Raw genomic sequence first — 22,181 nt, 5'->3', positions numbered from 1 at the left:
TGGCAGGTTTCATTCCAGAAGACAACCTGGATCGGCTCTCAGGATCTCCCTCTCATGCCCCTGAGCTTGGCCTGGCACTGCCATTGGCCACGCCCCCTTCTAGATCCTACTAGACGGTTTTGGGCCATACACCGCGTGTCCCTCTCGCCCCCTCTTGCCCCCCCTCATTATCCTGTCCTGGCGACGTGCCCACTCAGGTTCACCCAGACTGTCACGTCCTCAACTGCCCTCTCTCTGACAGTCCAGTACCATGCCCCCTAGGGCCCCCTTCCATGCCATTAATACTCTGGTGTCAGAAAGAGGCTCCAACACGCACAATTCCACTCTTCTTTCAGTAGCTGGCACCAACGCCGTAATGACCTAATATACGTCACTACACATGAGTACATCAAGACCTGGGTGCCTCAAGACCTGGGTACATCAATACCTGGTTACATCAACACCTGGGTCCATCAACACCTGGGTACGTCAATACCTGGGTATATGAACACCTGGTTACATCAACACCTGGGTCCATCAACACCTGGGTACTTCAATACCTGGGTACACTAACACTTGGGTGCATCATCACCTGGGGACATTACGACTTGGATACATCAACACCTGGGTACATCAACAACTGGGTACATTAAGACCTGGATTCATCAAGACCTGCATCCATTAATACCTGGGAACTTCCAGACCTCGTTATATCAAGACCTGGGTACATCAAGAAATGGGTACATCAGGTTCTGGAGACATAAAGACCTTGGTACATCAAATTACATAATACTATAGCGGGGATTATTTTATATATATTCCAATACATTAATTGTATTCATACGTACATATACATGTACCTTTGGGCAATCCATAAACAATAATAAAAATAATGGCTTACTTCCTCAACTGTCTGGACCACTTGGTTGAACTCGCCATCGAATTACTCGGAGCCTCAATTCACAGACAAATGGTTCCGAATCTGATAACTTTCACCAATTTGTTAAATATGTGTATTCCAAAGGAGAAATTTGCACGAGTTACCTTGACAATGAATATCAACCTTTTTTTCAGTAAGCACTACAAAGCAAGACTGCTCATGGCACGGACATGTAAACTAAACAGATTTAGCCGCTGCCTGAACATAAATATGGATTAATACTCATTGTCAGCAATACCCTATTGAATGAATGTCCTACTCTATAACTTAAATGTGATCAGTGTATTTGATACGCAAAGGTAGCATCCAGCGATCGTTTAACAGCCGTGCCCACCATTTTGTTCAGCTCTGTCAGACGATCAAACAGCGTGGATGGGAGAGATTTCAGTTGGTTAGTCTGCAGGTAGAGCTGGCCAGGGTTTGGATGCACACGAAATGTAGATTGTGTTCCCCTTTCTCCTTCTCAGAGTGCAACTTGCCACGCTTATTTTTTTCTCAGTACATCTCAGCTTTTGTGTCACACTCTTTGTCCTTCCCTAGGTGTCCAATTCACGGTGGATAACGTGTGCTCTTCATTGTCAAATAAGCATTTCCAAAAGCATTCCATTTTGCTCTCACTCGCTTCTATATTCATTCATTCTGGTCTGGGTTCACCTTATCAATGTAACAATTATTTAAACTAAACATGTTTTTTTAATATCGGGTAAGGCCCAACGGTATATAGCTCGTATTCAGAATCTACCTGGCTACAAATTTTGGTATGTATGTTGAACTTCTTTTGCACCGTACAACCATGATAATCAGAGGTGCGTGATAGGACAACAAACTTAAAACACAGCCGTTCTTCAGAAATTAGTTTTCAATCTGCGTAACAAAATGCTTAGCTCCAGTGGCTTCCTAACATCGGAAGGAAAAGCCTTCCAGACAGCCGCAGAAGTGTATCCAAAAGCGCGCGATGCAGTGATAGCCCAATGAAGTGGCTTATCGTATCGAAATGTACGTCAGCCAAATACTCTACACGCATGTTTCTAAATGTGGAGGGAAACTCGGATGACCCAGAGAAAATCCATGCGACCACGGGGAGAACATGCAAACTCCAAATATACAGGCATCAGGGTCAAGATCGAAACGATACCCTCCTGTAAACTAGGCGAAGTAGTTAACATCTCGTCATCACGGTGCCTGTAATTCGGTGTTTGTGTTCAGTCTTGCCGCCATAAGTTATTGCTTTATAATTTAGCAACATTCAAGCGGGTCTTCACTCTGTCAAGAAAGAGACGCGAGTTGATTATCTCCAAGGGCTTTGTGCCTTTTGGATCTGGCATTTCCTTGTAGTTCAACATGAACGTTCAACAAACAAAATAGATACACAGACACTGCCTACTTCCTATATCAGCACCGTTGGCTATGTACGGTGTGAAAGAGGTGCAGCAAACATACATATTTGTCCCTCTACATAAACATAAATATGATTTTTTTACAGATTCATTCGCCTACGTGGCCTCTTGGGAGTGCACACTTTTAGCAACATAGCATCAACACCAGCCCACTTCGGATTTATTTCGACATTCGTTGTTTTATCAGTAGAATGAGGTTTGCTTGCATGAATTCTGGTGAACTGTCAGATGTTCATAGGCAAGCACTTTTTATGTTAAATGTGGGACAGTTGGATGCAAAACTCTGTGATACACAACGTAGACTCGCCCAAAAGCATCGTGACGGAGAATATAAGGAACAAACATATATTAACGTGCCTACTTCCCGTAACATATGACAGTTCACTTGCATCAGTTGAAGCAAGCCTGACTGGATAGGTTTCTACATTCAGTGCCCCCCCCCCTCCATTAGAAAGACGTTCAATCCTGGGAAACCGGTGGTCTGGAGACCGAATTGTCACATGCGAGAGGCCCGGCAAAATTTATCCCAGCAGCTGATTGACATTCAGGTCCAATCGCGTGAGTTTAGTTAGGTGGCTGAACGCTCCAGGTGGGAGAGATTTCAGCTGGTTCATATGCATATGTAGCGATATATCATAGGTTAATTTTGGCACAGGTGAACCCCAATGACCAAAAAATGTTCATTTTTGACGGGGACCTGGTTAGAGAAACCTGGTTACAGCACAAAATAGTGTGAACAAAACAATCCGGAATGGCAAGGTCGTGTATAAACCTGGTTCGACTAGCACAAATTTTTTTAAATCTATTAGAATGGATCACTTGAACAAAAAACAAATACATTTATAACTTGAAGTGTGAAAAAAGCAGAGTGACCAATTGCATGTGTAGTGTAGCAGAACGACACTACTGTATTGGCTCAGTATGGGGGCTGTAGGCAGGTGTCATGGGGATCGTGTCGGGCCATGACACTCTGCGTCAACCCAATAGGACACGTGACCAGATAAAGGGGGGGCAGGGGCCCCAGGGGGGTCACGTGGTTGGGGTTCGGGCCTTCCCGAAGGATCAGGAAGGGGGGCGTGGCCTGGGGCGGAGCCGGCCACACCGGAGTGGTTATAAGCGGGGTGTGGACAGAGAGCTTGGCTGTTCTATGCTGTTCTACTGGGTCATCTCTGGGATGAAGCTCTCCGGTCTCTGCTAGTAGACGAGGCAGCGTGTTGGGCTGTCCTGGTCCAGTGATGTAGTATCCCCATGGGTACGCTAAGTTAGGAATGGTGGCTACCACCTACAGTAAGTCGTTATGTTAAGTGTTACCTGTTGTGTTAGCGAATAAATAGTGTTCCCTCCAAAGTCCAGTGTGTGCCTGAATCTAACCCACTAAACATGTACACTCAAAGGTAAATCTGAGGTCCAAAGGTTATTTAAAGGACAAGGTTGTTCATGTTTTTATACCAATAAACCAACAGGTCGCGATGTATCGTAAGCCCAACAACAACAACTGCAATTCGACACTTCGTAGACGTGACATCACCATGGCGCTTGTGCCATGCTAGGCGCACTTTGAGGCCACGGGAAATGTCGAAGGCTCACTTGCAAGTGGTCACCGGACAGACCCAGGTGCCATGGGTTGATTGACTGATGCACCACCTGTGCCCCCTACTATACCAACATGCTGCGTTTTAGCCGCCTGGCACTCAGCTCGTTGTTATGAGCGTCACTCTTCTGAACTCCGCTGTTGTTGGAGGGCGACAGCCTCCAACTGCCCATTAGCATCCTTCACGAGCCTCCTTGACAGAAGCCGATCTTGACACTGCTGATACCAGTCGTTGGCACGTCCACTGAGCTCCATATCCTGGAATATCAGATCAGTCCATCTCTTCTCTAGCCCATGCCATGCTATTTTTTCCTCCTCTATCTGGCCAAACAAAAGTAGTATGGACATGTGGTGGCTTGGCATGCGAGTCCCATCTGTGAGGAGCTCACCGATGTGACTGTCAAGTTTTTCAAGGATATACTGTATGAGCTCCTCACACAATCCAGCCTTGTTAAACCTAGGATGTATCGTAGGCAGGCCAGCCTGAATATTTATTAAGAGGTGCAGATGTTGCATGAGGGAGTTCCACATTTCGCAAGCATAGAGAATGGAGGGCATGACCGTTGCCGGGAACACCAGGAACTTCGTGTGGAGCAACAGCAAAGTCGCTTCCACACAACGTTATGCAGCCAGTGAAAAGATAATGCGATCCATTTGATTCGGAGAGAAACCTCTGCTGTCAAAATGGATCTCGTCATAAGCACATTGCCCAGGTATCGAAACCTCTCCACTCACTCGACAACTGCCCCATTACCAATCGGGAGTTGAGGGGGTGGAGTGTTTGATGACACAAAGTACGCAGACAGGTACTTAGTTCTGGTGGGGCTGATCGTAAACCTCACCAATAAGTAGCAAGCTCCAAGTTCAGCAGCAGCGCCTCCAAATCATTCTTAGAGTAAACAGCAATCACCAGATCATCAGCATACGTAACATTGTTTATCAATAGGGAGCCATTCCTTTACCGTACATGGACATTTATCAGCCTCCAATTGTATTTGTATCAGATGAAAATTCTTCTGGTACAGTCATGGAAGGCTTCTCGAACTATGCGGTCAAAAACATGTTAGATAATATAGTCTTTACTTGGGCGTGCTCATCATTATGAAGGTCCTCAATGATTATGAGTAGAGAATCAGGGACTCCAAAAGCACAAAGATATCATAGGTCATGACCAAGTCAATAAAGCAGAGATATCGGTCTTCACCATTGGAAACCTCATTTGCCAGTAACAAAATATGATAATTGGTTTCTTACCCTTGTATCTGGCAACAAAACTGACACGCCTTTTGGCGTCTTCTGGTCCAACACCATGTGAGACGAGGCTCTAAAGAAAGCTGTCTCGGGTGTGGACCAATCAATTTCAAGGACAGTGCATACATTATCAGAGTTGTTTTTTGTTTGCGTTCTGACCACAGGTATTGTGGTCAATGTAAACATGACTCCTTGTAACAAAAAGGTGTCAGTTTTGTTGCCATATAAAAGGGTAAAAAACCAATGATCATATTTTGTTACTGGCAAATGAGGTTTCCAATGGTGTAAATGCTTATCCCGAGCTCTCATACTCTGATGGTGCATTGCCTTTGAGTTGTGCGCCTTTTGGCGTCTTCTGGTCCAACACCATGTGAGACGAGGCTCTAAAGAAAGCTGTCTCGGGTGTGGACCAATCAATTTCAAGGACAGTGCATACATTATCAGAGTTGTTGTTTTTTGTTTGCGTTCTGACCACAGGTATTGTGGTCAATATAAACATGACTCGTATAAAAATGTGTCAGTTTTGTTGCCAGATAAAAGGGTAAAAAAACAATTGTCATATTTTGTTACTGGCAAATGAGGTTTCCAATGGTGTAATTGCTTACCCCGAGCTCTCATACTCTGATGCTAAGAAAACCTGTGAACCTGTTCCTGGCAGTCTGAGATCAGATGGTGATAGGTATGGCACTGCAAGTCTTTAAAAAAATAAAATTAAAGAGTGATTTGAGATTTGAAATCCTCAGCAAACCACGACCACCACTCATCTTTACAGTACTGCACGGCTCTCTAAACCTCTGAGCGAAGGCTGCGGTAAGCCTCCTCATTTTTCGATTTGGGATGCTGTAGATTGTGGGAGTGGGTATGTCACTCAGCTTTCCAGCATGCCTCTTCTGTAGGCCAGGGCATCATTAAGTGGTCTGGACCACGTACCCAACGCAGCCATTGCAGCTACTTAGCCACAGTCCTAGAGCTCACCTATTTCCCCTCGGCATAGGGCGTAGGGGCAAGGGATTATACCAACCCCAGCTACAAGCGATGATGAGAGTCTTGCTTGCAACGTTCTTCATTTAGCTGAGATCAAGCCACTGTGGATGTAAATGGGGTCCTAGATGGTCACCCACCACTGGAGTAGAATTTTGATAGGTGCATTTTGCTCATGACAAGCCGATGGCCAGTGACCAGATCAGCTCCATATTTTCAAGGACATGGGCTCACATCTGATTTTCTGTAACTATATAATCATGCAGATGTTCTTGCTTTGACCTGGCGTGTATCCATGATGTTATGTGGATGCGCCAGTGCAGGAACAGTGTGTTGGTATTTACAAGCTCATGGGCTGCACAGAAGTTTAGCAGCCTCTGACGATTGTTATTGAGTTGATCTGGCCTATTCCTTTCAATCCCACCAGCCCAGGTGTCTGCGTCATGATCCACTCAGGAGTTAAAGTCACCCAACAGGATGACTCTATCCCGTGGGGCTACTTCTGCCAGCATCTGTGACAGGAGGCCATAGAAGGCATCTGACTTTTCGGCTTTGCCTGCTGCTCTCCACTGATGTTCATTATCGGTGGGGTCGTAACCCACCACCACCGTTTCTCACCTCCTGTTGATGGGGAGGCAATCCCACAGTAGCCTGGGATTTACAGCTCCCCACACCTCACCTGCCATGCTCCCACACCACCTTCATTCTTTTGTTCAGGAAAAGAGCGACTTCCTGTTATTTGGCAGTTTCCTGCCCCGAGGAGAGACTGTCCACCTCTCACAGTAAATTGAGCCAGAACCGGTCCACCGGACCTCCTGAATACTACAGAGAATCAGACGGTACCAGTCCAGCCCCCGACAAAGGAGTGGCAGCTTCTCCTCCGAAGTGAGCATTCGAACATTGCAAGTGGCCACTCGCCAGGGATTTATTTGCCATGTCTAGAGGAACCCCAAAGGTTCTTGTTAAATCTCCTGGCTCCGCCAAATGGAGTTTGGTCAGGATACATCAAAGAATCTAGTCTCCCCGGGGCCTCTGGCACAAGCGTAGTTTGACATTTTTCACCTGGTTTAATGGTAATTAAATTGAAGGTGGAAAGGTCACCAACCCTTCGCACCTTTCCAGAGCCCCCTATGACTGCGGTGGTGGCTACAAGCGACATGAGGGGAACAGCCGATTTGAATCAGTCCCCCTCCCCCCCTATAGCATTGCTCACAGCCATAACAGCACTACCATCATGCGCCATCGAAGAGGTGGTTGTTGTTTAATATCACACATATTGTATATCGTGCGTATATATTGTCATGCTAAATTAATGAGAAACAACAAAAATAAGCAGACAATAAAGCCTCTGTCGTTTGTCACTCCCTCCACGCTTATATTTTTTTTCATAAAAGTATTTTGTACACTTCCCATCATTCATACAGCCTTCTGAGAGTGCATTATTTCAGCAACATTGGTTCAACACAAGCAAACTGTGGACCGGCTTCATTACCTCATCAGCAGTGATTGCTTGCATTGAACCAATGCTTGTTTGAATCAATGCTGCTGATCTGTCAGATGTTTATAGGTATGGATCATCTATGTTAGATAAGGATCTTAGTTGTACACAAAACTATATAACACGCAACACAGCTGAATAATTATTCATTAGCTATGTAGAGGAGGATACAGGAATTACATGTTCTCCAGAGAGACCAGCTAAATTTGATTAATGTTCACATCTCGGTGACGTCATGATTCGAGCACCACTTCGTGAGACATCAAGAGTAGTGGCCTTATGGATTGATTCGCCTTCGCTATGAGATTGACGAATCCCCTCACGGGAATCCAGTTGTATGCTGGGTGGAACCACCTCAGATTAGGTGCAAGGAAATCCGATTTTTATATGGCACAAAATGTCATAATAACCTTCAGCGATGCACTGCTGGTGAATGCCTCCCCACACCCTGTCGGTTATGGGAGGGGCTTGCTTCACCATATTTCACCACGTGCAGGTTGATGAAGAGGAAGTGGGGAGCGGAAGTGTCCAACAATGTTTCAGATACAACTTGCCAATGATGTTGCCAATGGCTGGCGATCGAACTCAGGTGGCCCGTTGATAGCGCTGTCATGGTAATCGCTGCGCTTGTTTTCCCTCATCTCTGAAATGGAATTGGAGCTAAACCACACACTCATTTTATACACTTATTATTATGGTAACAAAACAATATGTACATATAGCTCAGTGACCTATATATATTTTTTTCAGAAGCGACCTGGCCACAAATGATAGCTCAACGAAGTGGCTTATTACGTGGACATTTTATAGCAGCCAAAACTCTAAACGTAAGTTTCTAAATGTATAGTGGTGTGGAAAAATCCACACCACGGGGAGAACATGCAAACTCCAAATATACAGCAGGCATCAGGGTCTGGATCGAACCCACGATCCCTTGCATACCAGGCGAGGTGGTTAGCATCTCACCACCCTGGCGCCCCAATGCACTGACCATAACTACAAATGCACTAACCATGCACGGGTTGGGTGTATTATATCGGTGTTATAATCATGATAATAATGATGACAAAGTACGAGGGCAGTTGTACATTCACAACTAGGAAATAATATTTGGTTCAAATTAACATCTGGAACAAATTTGTTTGAACAAGACGAGATCTGATATCAATTCGATTTACTTGAGCATCATTGGCATGGCGTGGCCCTTTAAAAAAAACCGCTATTGTTTGACCCAGTGAAGTAGAAACCGGTTCGAGATCACAGGTTCACAAGGGACTTCTATTCCGGAAGATATTGAACCCAGAGACCCAATTGATCGATGGATAAGAATTATTCCAAGAATCAACCTGGTCTTTATGAGTGTTTGTGTTTCGTTGTAAAGGCGTGTAAATAAAAAGGTGCATAACCATGAGGGATAGTCACAACTTAGGGATGCATTCATCTAGCAACGGATAAATAAAGGTCGATTATAACAATATTTTAAAAAATACAGTATCTACAGACTATCTCAGATCTGCATGTACAATATATTGTATTATTACATATTGACTGGCTTGTGTCTCAAATAAAGTATACGAAACTTGATCTTAACTTTCAAACAATTACATGATATAACAAAGCAGAAAGACGCAAAATCCAGAAAATTAAACATTTACAAAGAACCTGGAAATTTATCAAATAAATAAAACTAATTTTGACTTAAAACTTTATTTTTTCTTCTACGTGACTTTACCGAAAGATCCATAGAATATAAATAAAACAAAGCACTGCAATCGGAAGCCATACAAAGATTGAACTCGTAGTAATCAGAATAATGAACACACATTTCTGAACCTGGCTTTCCGAGTGATGCTGTCCAAATTAACGGTGAATTTGTTTAGTTTGCTTGATTTAATGTTAATTAGGGAGCGTTCAAAGCCGCTTACCAAATAACTACTGAAATGTAACATAAACACCAACCTACAAGACAACCAATTGCAGGCTCTTTCAGACGATGTCTTTAACCCTCTCGCTGAACTGAAAACGCTGGGACTCAACGGAAACGCATTGACGACTCTGCCACCTGGAGTGTTGGATGGACTGAACGTGCAATCGCAGCTCGACCCGTAGCTCGGCAGGGCCGTCTCATACTGGGGAGTGGCTCTGTGAGACTCAATGATGAGCCATTACTCGGCAGGGCCGTCTTTTCCTGGGGAGTGGCTCTATGAGACTCAGTGATGAGCCATTGCTCGGCAGGGCTGTCTCATACTGGGAGTGGCTCTTGAGACTCAATGATGAGCCGTTGCTTGGCAGCGCCATCTCATACTCGGAGTGGCTCTTGAGACTCAATAATGAGCCGTAGCTTGGCAGCGCCGTCTCATACTCGGAGTGGCTCTTGAGACTCAATGATGAGCCGTAGCTCGGCAGGGCCGTTTCATACTGGGGAGTGGCTCTTGAGACTCAATGATGAGTCGTAGCTTGGCAGGGCTTTCTCATACTGGGAGTGGCTCTGTAAGACTCAGTGATGAGCCGTAGCTCGGTATGCCCATCTATTATGTATGTTGAATTGATGCTGAATTTATTTCACACCTAGGCTATCCAACCGTGCTAATCGGAGGTGTGCGGGGGAAGGAAAGCAAACTAAACACAAAAAGCAGTTCTCAATGAATGAATGCTGAGGGTGGCTCAGTTATGAGGCTCAGTGATGATCCATAGCTCGGTAGAACCGTCTCATGCTGGGGGCGGCTCCGTGAGGCTCAGTGATGAGCCAGAGTGAGCGCATGACGTGTCTGTTAGCCATTTCCGTTCTAGAATACCTGTAGGATGAGCGATGAAAGATAATCAGTAACTTATTAAAGTCCAATTTTATTTTATAAACGTGGTTGTTTCAATTAATACATGTACGTTATGTCGAGAAGAATTTTTACAATATCGTGTTTGTATGTTTAACACGTATGCTGTTACGACCAATATCATCCATAATAGAGGTTTTTAGGTTAGATCGCGTAAATATATAAATGTGTCGTTACACCCGCCACCACCTGACACAGCCAACTAGTAAGGGTCGTCACGTAAACAGAACGTGGCCAATTCGTCACTAGTACAGCACTAGTGTATAGTGTAGTGTATAGTAGTGTAGTGTATAGTAGTGTAGTGTATAGTGTAGTATACTAGTACAGCACACCGGTGTGTTGGAGCCCCAAGCCAAAACATTTAGAAACTGAGTATGACGTTTCACCAGTAATTACAACCAGCTTCATCAGGCGACAGCCAGCTTTGTGGGGAAGTCTTACTGTTTCGTTCCTTATATATAGGCGTGGATGTGTTGACCACTCTTCTGCGCTCTTGTACACAAATCTGGCTGTCGCCTGATGAAGCTAGTTGTAATTACTGGCGAAACGTCGTACTCAGTTTGTAAATGTTTTGGCTTGGCTCTCCAACACACCGATGTGCTGTACTAGTGACGAATTGGCCACGTTCTGTTTACGTGACAACCCTTACTAGTTGGCTGTGTCGGGTGGTGGCAGGTTTTAACGACACATTTACATATTTACGCGATCTAACCCAAGAACCTCTATTGTGGATGTGTTTTTATGGTTACATATTCTTGTCCAATGCTGTACAAAGGGCACTGTCATTATCGTGTCACTTCAAGAATCAATTATGAAACCTTGCAGAATAGTTCAGCCCGTGTATCAGCAAACGGCTGTGAAAGAGAAGTTCACAGGAATTTCTGAACATCTCCTTACCATGCCCTCTTTATCTCTACCCAATAGGTCGCCACGTTTTTAAATCCCAGCTTAGGACTACCCGAAACGAAAACTAATAATCTAAACGAGTAAACTACGTTTTATTTTACCAGGTAAGACCCACTGAACTATATATCTCTGTTTAAGAAGCAACCTGGCCATCCACAAGGGGCGAGGACGTCCGCGCGTTGATGTTGAGTTCGGTCGTCAGAAGTCTCCAAGCCACCGGCAATGCGGAGGGGAAGGAGGAACTGGATTGGTCACAAGTTGAATCCACACACTGGCAAAGGGTAAATCATATCCATGTGTAAACGTGACAAAATTTCGTGGGGTGGTGGAGGGATAACGACAAGACACTTGGCATAAAACTACTGCAGCGTGGTCTAAACACAAACAATATATTGGAAGGCCTATCATGCATCTATCCATCACACATGGATGGTGTTAAAGCTGTGGTTGACTTTAACGTATAAACTATCAGCACATGTTCAGTGAGTGACATTTATATTGCTAGACGATCACGTGTAGTGTACATTTATAGCCAGTAAAATGAACATTAAACACATCTGCATTTTCTTAGACGTGCATTATATATTGCATTAATATGTAAGCACATCAACCTACAAGAGAACCAATTGCAGACTCTTCCGGCCGATGTCTTTAATCTTCTCACTGAACTAAAAACGCTGGGACTGAACAGAAACGCGTTGACCACTCTACCACCTGGAGTGTTTGATGGACTGAGAACGCAGCTCGACTCCGTAACTGGGCAGGGGCCGTCTCCAACTCTGCAATTTACTGCTCGCGGTGATGAGTATGGTTGGTTGCCACTGTGATGCTGCCGCCACGGAGCCGATCGGCGGGTGGCCCACCTGCGATCTCGCCGCTCCGAGCGGCGAGGCCGACATTGCTCCACCCCACCACCTCCCCCCCCCCCACCGGAACACACACGCACGCACTCCCCCCCACCATTAGAGCGCGTGGGGAGACACCCTGGCCGACAGGTTTTCACCCAGAAGCCCTCGTAAAGGGATAATCTTCACGGTTTCCTGCAGCCAGGGAATTGGACGGTCTCCTCCGACGCTAACACCCACCGCGGCGCCGTGACTTTGGTTGTAATTACATGGTCACGACGGGGCTGCCGAGCCACCGCCGGTAGACAGCACACACAACACACACGGGTCAGCAGGCAGGTAGGAGGGCAGAGCCACGAGCGGCGGGAAAGCAGGGTCGCCCTCTGGCTGGAGGGTCGCTGAGCAGGTAAATTTAGATGCGGACGTCGCTGAAAGCAACGGCCCGGGGGATGCTGGGATACAGATGGGCCTACCGATTGGCGGGTGATCCCAGCGAGCTGATTGGCCCGCGAGTCGGCACCAGGTAGCCCCTTTGATGTAGAAAGAATAAAGCGGGTCAGGGCGAAGGAAAAAGGTTCTCTGGCTACTCGAGTCAACCCCAGGCCCGTCAACTCCCGAGTCCAGCCGCGCGAACGTCCGTGGGACGTATCGACGCGCCGCGAGGACCAGACAGCAGTGACGACGAACCGTGAGTAAGAGAGAGAGAGAGGGAGTTGGGACTTAGCTTAAGAGCAAAACCGGAGAGGGTAAAGGGGAGAAGGACAGGTAGAGTGTAGTGCCGACTATCGAGAGATAGATCGGTCCTGCCCCGCTGATCCCGACTGACTCGGTTAAATAAGGGCTCGCAGACGCGGTGGAATAAATCGTCGGCGGTTACATAACGGACTGGTGTGGTTTTTGTGGAAGCGTGGGTGCGCTTGCTGTCGCGGTGGTCGTTACATAACAGACTGGTGTGGTTATTGCGGAAGCGTGGGTGCGCTTGCTGTCGCGGTGGTCGTTACATAACAGACTGGTGTGGTGGTTTTTGCGAGGGTGTGGAAAGAGAGTGGAAGCGTGGGTTCGCTTGCTGTTCTCGGTGGTCGCCGCGTGTGTGGAGCGGCGCCGCGTGGATTGTGTGCGCAACGAACCGTCGGCTGCGGACTCCCATGTTGCGAGCGGATACCCGTCTCGCACGCATGCCCATCGCATAGCCCTTTAAACCCGTTTAAACCAATCCCCCCAAGCGTCGGAGTGAGCACGAACGACGTCGCTTACCCTCCGACCTTTGACCCCCTGTTACCCGCGTGTGATTGGTGCGTGGGACTGCGCGGGCGGGGAGCGTCGCGTTTGGGTGCCGGCGAAGCGCTAGCGGGTCCCAGGGAGGTCGAGTGTGATGCCCCACCGGCAGGAGACCCGGACTCGGGGGGGGACGGCACAGGGGGGGGAACAGGAGCGCGACGACCTTTCCCCGCCAGGGGAGGAGTGCGGCGGTGGCAGCTCCCACACTAGTGGAGAGTCTGGGAGCGTCGGTACTTCGCGGACAGGGTCGCAGGCAGGGGAGATCCCGGGGGCCGGCGACCCTAACAATATGGTGTCAGAAGCGGTACGAACCCCCGCGTTACCCCACGCGAAAATAAGGCATATATTCACTGGCCGGGGTACACCTTCGTGGAGAGCATTTGCCCGCAACGTCCTAGGGGCTAAGGAAATTAATGGGTGGACGGACGCGCAGACGCTACGTCAACTTAATATGAATCTGGATGGGCGGGCAGCCGATTTTGTGGAAGCCCTACCCACAAGCGCGCAGACACAGCTAGAGGACCTGATGCGCCGACTTGATCTGCGCTTCGGTACGCGCGATGAGGAGGAGGCAAAAGCGGCCTTAGAGGCACGCCGTCGCCAACCCGGCGAGGACCTGCGCGATTATGCCGAGGATGTGCGTGAGCTAACAAAGATCGCACGCCCGAGGCACACCACGGAAGCGATTGAGGAGCTGGCCACAGAGAAAATCCAGCGATACTTAATGCGCACGGCGTGGTGGCAGCCAGACGTGAACTGTACGCGCCTCTCCTTTGATGCCCTTGTCGAGCGCGCGCGCAAATGTGAAAGAATTTCTAGCGAACGCGCACAGCTCCGAGGACTGGGACGGGAGCGCACCATCGCAAGTCTGTCCACCGAGGAGGAAGAGGAGGAACAGGAGCTCACCAGGATGGTAGGGGGTCGGGAAAGGGGGCCTCCGGTATCCCGCGAGACCACCCCGGGATGGGTAGCGGGGATACAGGCGGGCATCGGGGGGATCGACAACAAAGTAACCCAAGTGGACAACAACGTAACCCAAGTACGGGCACATGTGACTACGCTGCAGACTACGGTAGAGACGATTCAGACCGAGTTGGGAGGGCTAGCTGGGAGGGTAGCCCGACTAGAAGCAGAGTCTGGGCAGCGGCGCACGGGGGGGAGAGGGAGCGGGCAGGGTGCCCACTATGGAGCCGCCACCCCCCCCCGGGCGTGTTATATGTGCGGCCGTCAGGGGCATCTCATGAGAGACTGCCCACAGATCGCCCGCGCTAGATATACCGAAGGGTTAAACGCCAACGCCCCCTAGAGAGTGGACCACCTAGGGGTGCAATCACCGAGGTCCCGAAACAAAACGACGATAATAATAATGGTAAGCAAGTGACACCCACACAGGTCACGGCCACAACACCCAAGGACGCGGTGAGGACGGGCGACTGGCTACGGGAGCTGGTGGCAGGAATCACGGGGGCCACGTCACTGGTGGAAGGACAGGTGAACGGGCAGCGCACCCGGATCCTACTGGACACGGGGGCCGTGGCCTCACTCGTGAGCGCCGCGCACTGCAGCGTGCTCGGGGTTGACGTGAGCCGCCTGCCGGCCCCGGATTGCGCGCTGCACACAGCGAGCGGAGCTGGGATGGGGTTGCTGGGAAGGATCTCCCTCGAGGTCCGTCTCGGAAACCAGGTGTGCACTCAGGAGTTCTACGTCTCGAGTGTGCTGTGCCACGAGTGTATCGCAGGTACCGACCTCCTGGAAAAGCTGGGGCTCAACGTGCAGCCCCGACAGCGGTGCGCCACCGTGGAAGGCAGCGGGGAACGGATTCCATTCCTGGGACGGGAGCCGAATCGCCCCCGCTTCACACCTGTGGCCGCTACCCTGACGACGGCCGTCACCATCGGGCCGCTCGCCGAGATGCTGGTACCTGTGGCGACACCCTCCACCGACCCCGCGCACCGACCATCGGGGGAGGTAATGCTAACTCCTCACCCGGAGTTGGCAAAACGATACGGGGTTGTGGGGTCAGCCACGTTGGTAAACGCCGATGGGGGCCGATTGTTCATGCGTGTGTTTAACCCCCACGGCACCCCAGCAATACTACGACGGCGCACCACAGTAGCCACCGTGCACCCCCTACACGCGCGCCACTCCAGCGACTCGGTATTCGCACTCTGGGCGGAGGACCCCGGTCGCCCCGAGGACCAACAAGACCTGGCCTGGCGAGTCGGCCCGACTCCCCACGCCGAGGTCGTCCCCCTTCTTGACGCGGTACACGTACCTTGGGCAGATTTACCCAAGGGAGAGGCCGATCAGCTACGCGGGTTACTGCGGGAGTACGCCGACGTGTTCAGCGAACACGATTCAGACGTGGGTCGCACAGATCTCGTTAAGCACCAAATCGCCACCGGGGCCGCCCGACCCATAAAACTCCCCGCGTACCGCGTGGGCGCACCCGAACGCGCCCAGATCAAAGAGGCGGTCAGGGACATGCTCCGCGATAACATAATTCAGCCCTCGGCGAGCCCCTGGTCTGCCCCGGTGGTGCTAGTAACAAAAAAGGACGGGTCAACCCGGTTTTGCGTCGATTACCGCAAACTAAACGCAGTCACCCTCGGCGACGCCTTCCCCATACCGCGCATCGACGACACCTTTGACAGCCTCGCCGGAGCGCGGTATTTTTCCACCCTCGATCTCGCGTCCGGGTACTGGCAGGTGGAGATGACGGAGGAGGATCGGCCAAAAACCGCATTCACCACCCCGATGGGGCTATTCGAGTTTCGAGTACTCCCGTTCGGGCTCACCAACGCGCCCGCGACGTTCCAGCGGCTGATGGAGTTGGTGATGCGGGGCTTGCAGTGGGAGCAATGCCTGATTTACCTGGATGATGTGATCGTGTTCAGTAGATCTCTGTCTGAGCACTGGTCCAGGTTACGGGAGGTGTTCCAGCGACTGCGAGCGGCTCATCTCAAGCTCAAGCCGCGTAAGTGTTACATCGCACAGCGCGAGGTGGGGTACCTCGGACATCGCGTCAGCAAGGCGGGGGTGCGCACCGATCCGGACAAGGTACGCGCCGTAGTGGATTGGCCACAGCCAAGAAACCTGTCGGAGATAAGGTCATTCTTGGGGCTCGCCACCTATTACCGTCGATTTGTAAAGGGATTCAGCGAGATTGCACGCCCCCTCACCCAACTCACTTCCCCCAAGAACCCCTATCAGTGGACGGAGGCCTGCCAGACGGCCTTCACCACCCTCAAAGACCACCTCACACACACCCCCACACTGGCTTTCCCCGATTTTACCACCGACTTTATTTTGGACACCGACGCCTGCAGCAGCGGGCTGGGTGCGGTGTTGTCGCAGGTGCAGGAAGGGGTGGAACGGGTGATTGCGTACGCCAGCCGGACCCTGAGCGGGGCCGAGCTGAACTACTGTGTGACCCGTCAGGAATTGTACGCTGTGATCTTCGCGTGTAAACAGTTTCGGCCGTATTTATACGGCAAGAAATGTCGAGTGCGCACGGACCATTATGCTCTGCAGTTCCTCCTCACCTTCAAGGAACCGCGGGGGCAGATGGCCCGATGGCTGGCGCAGCTGCAGGAGTACAACCTGCAGATCGAATACCGGGCGGGGCGGACGCATGCAAACGCGGACGCATTATCACGGCGACCCGCGGTGTGTGCCGAGACGAGGGCGGAGGAGGCCTGCCCGTGCTTCACGGGGGGACGTTGCCGACAGGCAACGGACCCCCGGGAACCCGCTGAACCTAACCCCCCCCCGGCGAGAGAGAGTGCGGTATGCGCCACAGAGACCCCCACAGGTGGAGGCGCGGACCCAGTCGGCCGCCCGGCGAGCGCAGGGCCCACGACTCGGGACCCCGTGGACCACCCCGCCCCGATCGGACGGATCCAGGAGGACGTCGGCTGCGCCTTCCCGGGCCTGAGCGACGAGCAGCTGAGGCAGACCCAGCAGCGGGATCCGGATCTGGCGGCGGTGGAAGCGGCCCTGCGGGAGGGGAAAAGCACCCTACCAGGGCCCTGGAGCGGTTTGTATGCCCGGTTGTGTGTGCAGAACGGGGTGGTACGGGAGTTAACCGAGGCCGGCCAGCCGGGGTGCATCTGTGTTCCCGCCCAGGTGCGACCCCAGCTGCTACGGCTGGTACACGACCACCCGCTCGGGGGCCATGACGGGGAACGGCGCACTCGGGAGACTCTGCGTCGCCAGTATCTCTGGCCCAAATTGACGCAAGATGTGGCCGCCTGGGTACAGGGCTGCCGCGCTTGTCAGCAGTGCGGGCCGAAACCGGCACGATACCAAGTACCCCTAAGGCCGTTCCGCGTCAGTCGGACTAACCAGCTGGTCGGCATCGATCTCCAGGGGCCATTCCCACGATCCCACCGGGGCAACCGCTATATCCTCGTAGCGGTGGAATACTTCACCCGCTACCCCGTGGCGGTGGCCATCCCCGATAAAACGGCCCTGGTAGTAGCCCGGGCGTTCGTGGAGCACTATGTACTTAAGCACGGGATCCCGGAGCGAGTCCTTACCGACCAGGGTAGCGAGTTCGAGGCCGAGTTGTTTCAGGCGCTGTGCCGGGAGTTCGGGATCCAGAAAGACCGAACCACGGCGTACCACCCCCAGGCGAACGGTATGGTTGAACGTATGAATCAGACTCTGGCCGGAAAGCTCAAGCGTATGGCGGCCGCAAACCAACGGGATTGGGACGAACACCTCCCCTACGCCCTGTTCGCCTACGCCACCACGGTGCACACATCGACGGGCCAAACCCCGTTCCTAATGATGTTTGGTCGTGAGTCTCGTCTACCCGCAGACTTGCTGTTCGGCATTCCTCCACCCCAAACGGAGGAAGGAAGTCGCCCCGTGGAACATCTGATGGAGACCCTACGAGGGGTCCGGGACCGGGCCTACCCGCAAGGGGAGGCCGCGCATCGGCGACAGGAACAGAGCACCCGACCCCGCGTGGAGCCCCCCCTTTTCTTGACAGGTACCAAGGTGTGGCTACACACCCCTCGCGTCGGGGCCGGACAGGTGGGGAAGCTGACCACCTACTGGCGGGGACCCTGGACCGTGGTACGGCAGATCTCTCCCTGGACGGTACTAATCCAGGGTGGAGAGAGGGGCCGAGAAACGGTGGTTAACGTCCGCCGCTTAAAACCATGGAGGGCAGCCCCGGCGGGGGAGAACCTCGCTGCCCGAGTACCGCGAAATCCCGGTGCCCCTGCGCCACCCGTGCTCGGGGGCCTCGCGCACTACATGGGCCCCGCCGTGCCCCCAGCCCCGAGGCGTCCCGGCCCCGCCAGAGGACGGCGGGGACGCCGCCCCTTAAACCCCGCTGCCGCGGAGTTTGTCCCCCAGCCCCCAGGTGCCGAGGGATCGGAGGAGCCACTGGAGTGGAGAAGGAGACCGCTGCAGGAAACCCCGAGGACGGAGCCACCTCCCCCGAGGCCAGCCACGAGATCCGGGCGGATCCCCCGGATCCCGCAGCGCTACCTCGTGGGCGCGGCCCAGGCGAGGTGCTCCAGTCAACCCGGGACGGGGACTGGCACCTCGGGGGGCTATGTGATGCTGCCGCCACGGAGCCGATCGGCGGGTGGCCCACCTGCGATCTCGCCGCTCCGAGCGGCGAGGCCGACATTGCTCCACCCCACCACCTCCCCACCCCCCCCCCCCACCGGAACACACACGCACGCACTCCCCCCCACCATTAGAGCGCGTGGGGAGACACCCTGGCCGACAGGTTTTCACCCAGAAGCCCTCGTAAAGGGATAATCTTCACGGTTTCCTGCAGCCAGGGAATTGGACGGTCTTCCCCGACGCTAACACCCACCGCGGCGCCGTGACTTTGGTTGTAATTACATGGTCACGACGGGGCTGCCGAGCCACCGCGGGTAGACAGCACACACAACACACACGGGTCAGCAGGCAGGTAGGAGGGCAGAGCCACGAGCGGCGGGAAAGCAGGGTCGCCCTCTGGCTGGAGGGTCGCTGAGCAGGTAAATTTAGATGTGGACGTCGCTGAAAGCAACGGCCCGGGAGATGCTGGGATACAGATGGGCCTACCGATTGGCGGGTGATCCCAGCGAGCTGATTGGCCCGCGAGTCGGCACCAGGTAGCCCCTTTGATGTAGAAAGAATAAAGCGGGTCAGGGCGAAGGAAAAAGGTTCTCTGGCTACTCGAGTCAACCCCAGGCCCGTCAACTCCCGAGTCCAGCCGCGCGAACGTCCGTGGGACGTATCGACGCGCCGCGAGGACCAGACAGCAGTGACGACGAACCGTGAGTAAGAGAGAGAGAGAGGGAGTTGGGACTTAGCTTAAGAGCAAAACCGGAGAGGGTAAAGGGGAGAAGGACAGGTAGAGTGTAGTGCCGACTATCGAGAGATAGATCGGTCCTGCCCCGCTGATCCCGACTGACTCGGTTAAATAAGGGCTCGCCGACGCGGTGGAATAAATCGTCGGCGGTTACATAACGGACTGGTGTGGTTTTTGTGGAAGCGTGGGTGCGCTTGCTGTCGCGGTGGTCGTTACATAACAGACTGGTGTGGTTATTGCGGAAGCGTGGGTGCGCTTGCTGTCGCGGTGGTCGTTACATAACAGACTGGTGTGGTGGTTTTTGCGAGGGTGTGGAAAGAGAGTGGAAGCGTGGGTTCGCTTGCTGTTCTCGGTGGTCGCCGCGTGTGTGGAGCGGCGCCGCGTGGATTGTGTGCGCTACGAACCGTCGGCTGCGGACTCCTGCGTTGCGAGCGGATACCCGTCTCGCACGCATGCCCATCGCATAGCCCTTTAAACCCGTTTAAACCAATCCCCCCAAGCGTCGGAGTGAGCACGAACGACGTCGCTTACCCTCCGACCTTTGACCCCCTGTTACCCGCGTGTGATTGGTGCGTGGGACTGCGCGGGCGGGGAGCGTCGCGTTTGGGTGCCGGCGAAGCGCTAGCGGGTCCCAGGGAGGTCGAGTGTGATGCCCCACCGGCAGGAGACCCGGACTCGGGGGGGGACGGCACAGGGGGGGGAACAGGAGCGCGACGACCTTTCCCCGCCAGGGGAGGAGTGCGGCGGCGGCAGCTCCCACACTAGTGGAGAGTCTGGGAGCGTCGGTACTTCGCGGACAGGGTCGCAGGCAGGGGAGATCCCGGGGGCCGGCGACCCTAACACCACCTTTTCGGGGTTTGGCCCTGGACGGTCAGAACAGAAAACATGGCATTTGTGTTCGGTCCGAAGGATTTGATTTGTACCGATATCCGATACAAGGCGTTGTGTTGAACTTTATTTCAGTAAACTGCACAGTTTTCATAGACCTAGCCTGACTGAAAAATGTCCGGGTTTGGTGTGTGGAAAATGTGAAAACCCTACCTTGTACCTTTATTTATTGTTACATCTTCAACGCTTTTTCGTTTGATGATTTGTTTTATATGGATGTATATGTAGTGACATGGGGGATGTCACTGTATGGTGCCGGCCCGGAAGGGTTGTGCCGTTCGATGTTCCTACATCATGGACACCACCGTGTGGGTGGCTGTGTGTAATACCAGCCCTAGCGGGGCTTGGCGAACACTGGGATAGTGCGGGCACCACGCACATCGCGTGGTGGGGGCTCCCCCGAGGGGGGGGGGAGGGGTGTCAGCCCAGGGGCAGGGTTGCCCCGGGCCATGGCACTCTGGTTGACCCCGTAGACACGTGATCTGGAATGTCCATACAGGGGGCCCCAGGTGGCGGGACTAGGGGGTGATCACATGTCCAGAGAGAGCTTTTGAGAAGGATCGAGAGGGAACGAGAATGTTCGGGAAGGCAGGCGGGGCCGAGGACGGAGCGGCCCTGATCGGAGAGGGATATAAGGCGGGATCTTGAGAGGAACCGGGGTCGCTGCATTCTACAAGTTGGAAGCTCAACATCTACAAGCGGGAAGCTCTACGTCTCAAGCTGAAGCTCTCCGTCTTACGAGGCAACCACATGGTCGGAGACCCGAGTGAGGGATCGACCCTTCGTAGCAGTAATTCGCTGTAGTCTGGTAAAGGGGCAGTTACCCCTTTGTGTTACGGCGTTACGATGTCACAAATAAAAGTGTTGTCTCAAAAAGGAACAAAGTCTGCGACTCAGTTGGACCCACGGCATATAATGCACATAAACCTGCCAGGAAACCAATTGCAGACTCTTCCAGCTGATGTCTTTAATCTTCTCACTGAACTGAAAACGCTGGGACTGAATTCAAACGCCTTGACTGTTTTGCCACCTGGAGTGTTTGATGGACTGAACGCGCAGCTCAGCTCATAGGGCCGTCTCCTGCTGGGTGTGGCTCTGGGATGAGGCTCAGTGACGAGACTCAGTGAGGAGACTCAGTGATGAGCCATAGCTCGGTCGGACCGTCTCTTGCTGGCGGTGGCTCTGTGATGAGGCTCAGTGATGAGCTACATCGAGCAACACGTGTGTCAGTATTTTCGGACTGCAGTCTTGACTGAAGACCTCTAGGCTGAGAGATGAAAGAGTTTTTGTCAGATGGTTAAATCCAAATTTTGGCATCGTGACCAAATCACTCAGAATGCGCCAGATCTCGTCGGATCTAGGAGGCTCAGCAAGAGTTTAGCCGGGATGGTACTTGGCTGAGTACCCGCTCAGCACGGTTTTTTTTCCATATAAGTCAGCAGGGCTACGTGGTGGGTAGCAGCGGGCGGTG

Source organism: Petromyzon marinus, chromosome 58 (assembly GCF_048934315.1).
Source record: "Petromyzon marinus isolate PM22_M1 ecotype Great Lakes invasive population chromosome 58, UKy_Petmar_22M1.pri1.0, whole genome shotgun sequence".
Classification (NCBI taxonomy): Eukaryota; Metazoa; Chordata; class Hyperoartia; order Petromyzontiformes; family Petromyzontidae; genus Petromyzon; species Petromyzon marinus.
Note: the sequence above shows the minus strand (reverse complement) of the source record.